Source organism: Gavialis gangeticus, unplaced genomic scaffold, assembly GCF_001723915.1.
Source record: "Gavialis gangeticus isolate Ggan-Ray unplaced genomic scaffold, GavGan_comp1, whole genome shotgun sequence".
Lineage (NCBI taxonomy): Eukaryota > Metazoa > Chordata > Crocodylia > Gavialidae > Gavialis > Gavialis gangeticus.
The window spans coordinates 58,125,220-58,134,109 of record NW_017729022.1 but is presented as its reverse complement, the minus strand read 5'-3'; the positions used below and the strand labels follow the sequence as shown (position 1 = coordinate 58,134,109).

The window sequence follows — 8,890 nt, the reverse complement described above, 5'->3', positions numbered from 1 at the left end:
CCAAGACTTGGGTTTTGGCTAGGAATTCTGACTGGGGCTGAAGCCAATCTCATGATGGCATAAAACATGTTGGCCTCCTGCAAACTTCTGAAAATCCTTACTTGATTTGCTGCCTGCTCCTGTTGCCCGCCTTCTGGGGTAAAGGAGCCAATCGTGACAGCTGCAGAAAGCAGCACTTCAAGCAACCTCAGAGGAAAAGAGCAAGAAGGTGGGAACAGCAGCAGGAGTTCAGCTGCTTTGAGCAGTTGGATGCTTCCTCTGCTCCACCCCCTCCAATGCTGTAGTTCTGCAAGTTAAGTTGATGTGAAGGCTGTGATTAGAATTCCCAGCTAGGCAGATGGCAGGCAAATGTGGGTGCAAGAACTTCAGAACATTTGGATATCTGGAGGTAAGGGGAAGAACGCATTATTTGTAAGAGCTGAGAGCCATTTGTCTGAGGAGATTTCTGGGTTGGTATGGGTGTCAGGCGTAGTTTACGTCCTGGACCCAGCCTTGCACACATGCATATGGCCAGTCTGACGTATGTTACATACAGCATGTGGGTTCAGTCCAAGACTCACAATCAGCACCAGAGGCCAGATGACACAGCACTACAGGCTGGATCCAGCCTGTATCTTTGACACCCCTACTTTAAAGCATGGGTACCAAACTTAAATGAGTTGGTGCGTCAGCTCCGGATAACCTACCTCCAAATACAGCCCACAGGGATTCTTGACATAGCTGCCAGAACTACTGTTTCAGCATGGCCAGCATGTAGGAGCTAACATCACCATTCTGCTGCTGATTTGTGTGCCAAATGACAATCCAAAAAGCAAAAACTGGATGGCAGGTAAGGAGCAGAAACCCTGCGAGTGCTGGCCATGACAGCACAACAGCTCTCGAAGAAACAGTGAGAAGTCCTACAGGGCAGATCCCAATACAAGTCCTCTGGCTACAGAGAAACCATGCACACCTGATGACCCACCTCCCCAAGGTGGATACAGCCCAAAGGCTGTACACATCAAGCCCACAAAGGATCTGCCCCCTGCTTCATAGGGACATCCCCACTAACTCAGACCCCAAGGTAAGTTGAACTTTCTAATTTGCCCCCTTGTCAATACTGCTTAAGCCTTTAATGAACTCACCCAGGGCTGCAGCTGTGCAGTTTGCGATCATGAAACCAGAGTTCAGACCCCCTTCAGTGACAAGAAAGGCAGGCAGCTCACCAACTGAGGGGCTGCAGAGTCTTTCAGTTCTCCTTTCACTAACTGCAGCTAGTTCATGAACATCGATCACCAGGTAGTCCAGAGCCTAGAAGAGAAGCTTGCTGTATTTAATCAACTATTTAAAAAACAAATCTGAAAATAATATTCAATCAAATGCTTAATTACCTTTGTGGGGTATTCACCATGAAAATTTCCTTCAGAAATGGTCTCTCCCCTGTCAGCAAAAATCATTTTTAAAGCTAAGTTAAGGTGCAAACATGAATAAAGCATTGCATAAGTACTACATATCTCTGAATAATATGAATACCCTACTTGAATGGAGGAAGAAAAGGTGCTTTTTTGTACTCACACATATATACAGTGTATTACATCTGAACATTCACTTTTTAGAAAATGCTAAAAAAAACCCAAACTCAAAACCAGAGCCCAACTTTTTCATTTTATAGATACTCCTTAATAGGGCTGTCCAAAATGGCACTGTTCCTTTCCGACTTCAGTTTCGAGGTCTGGACAGAACAGTGTTTTGTATCGAATATAATTTTGAGTTGAAACAGTGAGGCTGTTTTGATGCTGTTTCAACTGTTTTGCCAGACCATGGGGCTGGGGAAAGGAACTCAGCCCACCCGGAGGCAAAGAAGGATCCACAGTATCTAAACAATTACTGACCAATGCTTGTCTAACCCAGATGTGTTCAACCTCTGACCCACAGGCCATTGCATCTGGCCTGCAGGGCTCCCTACAGGTCAGGAAACTTGGTGGCAAGGGAGCAGTAGCCATTAATGTGGCCACCCTCCCCCCCTGCCAAACTCCCAAACCCCATGTACCCAGTTGGAGCCAGGCCACAACCCCTTCCCCCTACAGGGCTGGGTTGAGGATGGGCCACACCCCTCCCCAGACAACCACGAGATGAGGTCACGCCCCCTTTTCCCATGAGGTCACACCCCCTTTTGCCATGGGGCCGGACCACACCATGCCTCCTTTTCCCTCACGGGGCTAGGTGGGTGCCAGGCCCTGCCCCTCTGCCACGCAGCTGGGTGAAGCCCCCTCCACCCCTGCAGCATCAGGTTTAGCCTCGGCTGCCCCCACCCCTTCTCCTGGCCAAACGGTGGCTCCTGTGCCGGCCCTGGGTGCTTGACTGGAACTGCCATCCCACCCATAGTCAGGCCAGGCACTACCCATCTGGCTTGTCAGGGAAAAAGGTTGAGCATCCCTGGTCTAAGCTGCTCTTCAAAATGTCCCTAAATTACTTATTCCAGTTCCTAACAATACTTACAGGTAGAAAGTTTTTCCTGACATCTGACCTAAGTCTTCCTTTTTGCAAATTAAGCACATACTTCTTATCTTATTTCCAGCGGACACAGAGAGCCGTTTGTAGCCATCCTCTTTGCACCAACCTTTTACACATTTAAAGACTGTCAAGAGGTAAAGGTTATATGCAATGCAAAGACAAACTGAAGCACAGCTTCTAGTGTAACTGTGAATTGCAATGTCAGTGCAGATGAAATTTTATATAGTGAGGAAATGGTGGCACTTACCATCTATCATATAACACAAAGAAACCTTTTTTATTCCTGATCTTTGTCCTGAAAAATTGACTTGACCTTTGTTCATCATGAGGTATAGGCTGAGAATTCTCAAAATGGCCTTCAAGCTGGATACAAAATTGGGAACATTTCTTGGTTCTCCCTTCGCAGCACTCAAACTGCATTCTAGAATACAGGTTTTATAAACATAGAGACAATCTTTAAGTCCAATGGGCTGCCAAGTTTCCAACCATTCACGTATCTGATACAACTGTGCAGGTATTTGATCTCTGAAAAACCTAAACACATGCTTAGCTTTAAAATGGGGGTGTCAAATATATGACCAGTAAGATAATCCTGCCCCTAGTGCTGCCCTGATCACCGACATCCTGTGCCAGCTAGCCCCGTGCTGTGTGCAGCACTTGGCTGAGACTGGGTCCTGGACTGTGCTGCCTGTACGGCATTGGGTCCTGGGCTCTGCCACTTGTGGTACTCCCTGGGGCTAGATTCCAGGTTGCGTTGCTCACATCACTTGTTGGGCATGGTTCATCCCTGGTCATGAGCAGATACAGGATTTTGAAAAGGGGGATGCAAATAGTGCAGTGCATCATCACATATACCACATTACATATTTTTCTCCAATTGAAAAGAAATTAGAAATTCTACTAGTAGGCTATGGGCCTCGGGCTACATTATTAGTTTAAGAACCAAGCAAAAACAAATATAACACTACTGGAATGTGCATTCATTTGCTATATCATATATTATCCATAAATATACAACAAACTAGACATTAAATAATAAAAAGATGCAGTTTCATTAGTCCTGTAGTCATTAGAATTAAATGGGCATCTCTTTTCCAAATACATAAAACAAAACACAGCATTTCTGACCATCTTGACAGCGCATCCAGTTCTTCAGTGAAAGTTATTTCCACACCTAAGTTAATGTTTATCTCAATTAGCATTTTCACACCTAAGTTAATGGTTTTAGCTAGAGTTAAAAGCAAGGCTGTGAAACAGGAGCTACTTTAGAGGGAGCAGCAGACAGCAGAATTGCAGAACAAAGGCTAGCTTGATTAGTGGAACCACTCAAGACCATTAAGAGGAAGAGAGGGTTGTTAACACCTGTGGAAGGGAGAGCTTAGAAGGAATCAGGTGTATTATAATGAGCCAGGACCTCAGTGGTCTTCATCACTGCTGCCATTACCAGGCAGTTAGTTTTAAACCCTGGGTGAAACAGGAATCACAGGGGGGTGGCAACCGTACCATTGTGCCCCTCCTGGGTCCACCCTAACCCATAGTGCTGGCTGGGGCTGGTCCTGGGCTGCGTTGCTCACGGCATTTGCTCAGGCTGGGTCCCAGGCTGTGCTACCCATGGCACTTGATTGGACTGGCATCCCAGATCCACCCTGCACTGGATCGGGCATTCAGGCTGGGGGTCCATGGGCCTGTTCCAGCACATGGACCAGCCCCATGACACTCATCGGGCCCATGGGGCCCATGGACCCATGGGGCCAGATGAGTTTGACACTCCTGCTTCAAAGCATAGGTAGTCCCACTGACTAAGTGATTTGTAGTTAAGGGCCACCATATTTTACCAGATACGTGGGCTGTTGGCAATCTTGGCAGCCCATTGGACTGGAAGGTCTACAGTGAATTTATGCCTCGTTAGATTATGGTTATTTAGAAGAGGAAAAATTAACCACATAATATTCAATTTAAAAAAAAGAACAACAAAAAACCAAAACAAAAAACAGAAGAAGGATATAGGTTTGTCTGTTGACATATTAATTTCAGTTGTGATTATGTCCTTTACAAAAGCTATTGCATCATTCAACACACCATGGACCTAAAAGAAACAAGAGGTCATTTCTACGTGGACTCATCTTCAGGATGCTGACCTTCAGTAACTCTATGGTTTAGGAGCACACCCATGCTTTACGGTGCTCAGACTCTGCCCATCTACACAGCTAAGGATTTACATTTTCATGAAAACTTGGGGATGCTTTACATACTGTAGTCTTCAGAGCTGACTTAATATGATTATGACGATGATACAAATGTATCTGCTTCACCTGTGGGCATTAGCTTTCTCCTTAGCTATAACATCATCATCTTGGTGAAAATAAATGGTAATTAAAGTTTAGCCAATAGACTATAGTGCAGTAAATGTTCTTAAGGAGTTAATCTTAGAAAACCCCTTTTCTTAGAAATCTTAGCATTGTTTAGCTCCTTACACAGACAAAACTTTTACTGCTTAAACACATAAAACTATGCTTTTTAAGTCATAAACTTATTACTTTTTTCTAAACTACCAAAACAAAATGCCTTCTGATCCCCATGACTGACTGTCTGAAGAGTTTTTGTTTTAATAGTGCCGGACAGAGCTCATCCTATATTGAATTCAATCCTGAACATGGACCCAGCACAAGATCTACAAGTGTTGGAGAGAACCGTAAGATAATGTGTTGCATTATTTTAAAGAAGATGGCCAACACATAATTGATATTCAACTGCAATTGGGATTTCAGCATCATTGACCTATCCTTGCATGAGGGAAGGGAAAACTACTTTTTACCTGAGGACAACGGCGCATTGTATATGCATCCTGGACTCTGTCACAAAATCTGTGACTCTCTGCAAAAAAAAAAGGAGTTCTTGAATTAAAAAATAACCTGGATCATTGAAAGTCATCAGACTGCCGTATACATCAAACAGTGGTCTTGCTATGCAGGAAGGAAAGGTTAATCACCTGCTATTTCTGAAGGATGGTGATCCGAATCCAAGAACGATCTAAATTGGAAAGCCACCTCCATCTGCCCCCGATGTGGACACACTGAATGAATATTAGAACAAAAGTGATCTTTACTCTCTTAGCCTTCTCTTCACTAACTGCTGCCAACAGGAGCAAATGAACATTCAGTAAATATAGTACATTAAAAAGTCAGTACCAACCAGTATCATAGGCTTTAGTTGTACCCTTCAGGACCTCAAGTGTAAGTGCAGTCACTATGTCAGCTTGTCTAGCAATAGCACTGGCTCTTTCAACTGCTTCACATCCCAGAGAGGTGATCATCTGTGTTCCATTGATAAGAGCCAGACCCTTCAAAAAGACAGCAGGCTTTTATTTCGACAGCAGTCTAAATTCAGTGGGAATGTATACCATGACTACAGGAGAAATCTTTGTCAACTATCCATCCATATTCAGAGAAAAAAATCATAGCAAAAACACTATAGGACTGAAAATGGCTCCTATGACAACTACATTGCATAGCAGTTGCCATAAATATTTGTTACTGCAGGACCAGTAGAAATACCTTTTTACCTATAAAAATTATGGTGATATAGCATCCCTGCTTCAAGGCAAAGGTGTGCTTTTAACTTCTTAGTCACTACATATATGCTTGAACTTTTTTGAGGTACTGCACTGCTTTATATTTTTTCCCCTAAGCCATAGTAATTTCTTTATGCTGAATTTTATACATATTTATTCAACTATAGAAATTTAAAAAAAATAGGTATGAATAAGTCACTAGACCTAGGAAGCTCAGGGTAGACCTCCCACTAACTTCAGTGGACATTAGATTAGAACTCTTGCTGCAGGTACTGTGAGCTTTACACAGTGATTATGCTCTTCTGTTAGAGCAAGAGTATCACATATGCAGACAAAGATTTACGCTTAGATGCCTAGTAAGATTTTATCAGTGTGGGTTTTATTTAGTAAACAGATTCATACGTTCGTGCCAGTAAATACCTGTACTGGGCAAATGCTGGCTAGTGCACATGAACGTCTTTAATATGTGTTTTTCAAGTCACAAATAAGTTTCTTTTTATCAGCTACCAAATCAAAATGTCTTCTGGTCCCTATAATAGATCAACTGAAATTTAAACATATATTTATATTTACAGCAGCAAAAATCCATCTAAAAACCCTAGATTTCTCGTAATAGATGGCTGAGATGACTTCAGAGCAGTGAAACTTAAAAGAGTGACCAGATAGGTCAGTTCTGCAGTCTGGTGCTGGTTTGCACAGCTTTATAGTAGCTATGAAAATGGGATGTGAACATACTAGTATTACACCACTTTAGCTCCTGACTAGAGTCAGTCTGTATCAGTGAGAGTTAAAGTAACTTCTATTGATGGCTATCCCCAGAATCACTGACAATGGAAAATGTGTATGTGGATGAAGCGATACTGCAGCTGTGATAGTCCAGAAATGATGTGAGCAGAAAGAATATTTTGGGTGATATCTTTTATTGGACAAACTGCATGATTGGGATAAAGCTGGACAAGCTTCTGAATGCAAAGCATTCTTCATCAGCTTTGTGTGGATGAATGGCATTTACTACTGATAAAAGAACAGAGTTCCAACAGTACAACCTTAATATATAGGCGGGATATAGCTTTTATCTCAGAAAGAGGTCTCTGGTATGTTTCCCCATGTCCAATATGTAATTCCTTTCTAAAACTTGATTTAAAATAATCATTAATTCAACTCATTTTTAAAATATAGGCATCATAAACATGAAGCAACAACTGATTAGGTAGGTTGGGTTGTCACCAGGTGGCAGCAGTACATTTTTTTCTTACCTCCTTTGGTTTCAAGGTAATTGGTTTCAGACCATGGGCTTCCAACACCTGTAAAGTAGTTTATTAAAGATTTAACATATGCATTTCAAGTATTTGATTGCATGCAATCAGCAAAACAGTTCAACCTTCAGCTTGCCTTTGTTAATGAGCAGATTACAATACTGCACAACAAAGGGAAAGGGGAATTTTTGGCATATGGACGTTTAAGATACTGGTCAAAGTAGAGCATGGGTGGGCAATTATTTCAGGCTGAGGGCCACTTACTGAGTTTTGGCAAGCCATCAAGGGCCTCATGACAGGCAACCAGGGGCAGATAAATATTAATTTTCTAAATTTTTTAGGGGCCCTGCGGGCCGGATAGAATGTCCTGGCGGCCTGCATCTGGCCGCGGACCACATTTTGCCCACCCCTGATGTTGAGTCTAGTCCAATACTCTCATTCCCGTCAGAAAAGTCTGGAAGTGTTTTGGAAAGCGTGCTGTCCAAGCCCATGAAGGAGTAATGGTGTTATCCCACATCCTGAAAAAAAACTCTTACAGAAAATTAGGGAACAGCCTTGCTTTAAATGCAATTGGAATCCTATCTAAATCCCCTCAACTGAAAGAGCAAAATCCGTGAAAGACTGGGAGAAGAAAAGAAGCAACAACACAAGAAGGACTCGCACAGCTTCTCACAAAAGATGCAGAAGCAGCCAGGACACTGAAGTAAGAAAGGACAGTCTAGGGTTAATTTACTGGATGGGGAATCAGCAGATTTGGGGTCAGTGCCCTGCTCTGCTTCAACTATCAATGAAGCCATAAAAATGCTTGCCAGTAAAGAACAGAAATTGTCAGTAAAGAAAAATAGTCAGTAAAGAACTTAAAAACATTAAGAAATTCCCATCTTTGGGGATATTCATGGATGTATCAAAGCACTGATCTACCACGGCAGTGATGGAATACAATTTTTTTTTTTTAAATTCATTATGCAGCTGAATGGGCTACATAATTCTGAAAGCATTCCTTTCAACCCAAATTAATCCACTGAAAACAATATATGTTTAAGTCATGTATTTACTGAAATGTATCTACTTAACACCATTATAATCTTGGAAGAAGTCTTAGCAACACCTCTCTCCTCAGGTCTGGAGAACACCTTGGTGTCTTTACTTGCTTGGAAACCACACTAATAATCCTTTTTGTTGAGGGATCATCTCCGGTGTGGTGGGACAATACTGATGTTTTCAGGATGCAAGATTCATTAGCTTCAGAAGATTTGCTAATGTAACATTGCATCTGATCTTTCTATCCAGGTCCTAGTACCTGTACCATGTTGCATCATAGCTCTTCTGCATATCATGAGATCATTATCTGAAGACATTAACATGACACTCAGGGTGGCAAATCCATGATGCATGGATTTGCATATTTTGTTATTATGTTTTAGTTTTCTCCACATTATTTGTCCTGTACAGCAAGCTAATGTTGGCAGCAGCCCTAAAAGTCAATGTGCATTGTAGAAATAATACGTCAATCATAAGTCAGAAATGCATAAAATACACAAGATTTTAAATGTTTGAATATAGTGTGGAT

At 42.2% G+C, this 8,890-nt stretch overlaps 1 protein-coding gene and 1 long non-coding RNA gene across 2 annotated transcripts in view; both read right to left on the bottom strand.

Moving 5' to 3' along the window:
* Positions 1–3,309, bottom strand: part of LOC109295910 — a 10,130-nt gene extending 6,821 nt beyond the window's left edge. Inside the window, exons 1-2 of the long non-coding RNA XR_002096860.1 lie at positions 2,479–3,309; positions 1,125–1,290 (exon numbers count right to left, since the gene is read on the bottom strand). This is a non-coding gene — a long non-coding RNA (uncharacterized LOC109295910). The remainder of the gene's footprint in view (positions 1–1,124; positions 1,291–2,478) is intronic.
* LTA4H (leukotriene A4 hydrolase) overlaps positions 1–8,890 on the bottom strand; it is an 83,214-nt gene that overhangs the window by 13,652 nt on the left and 60,672 nt on the right. The window lies entirely within an intron of this gene.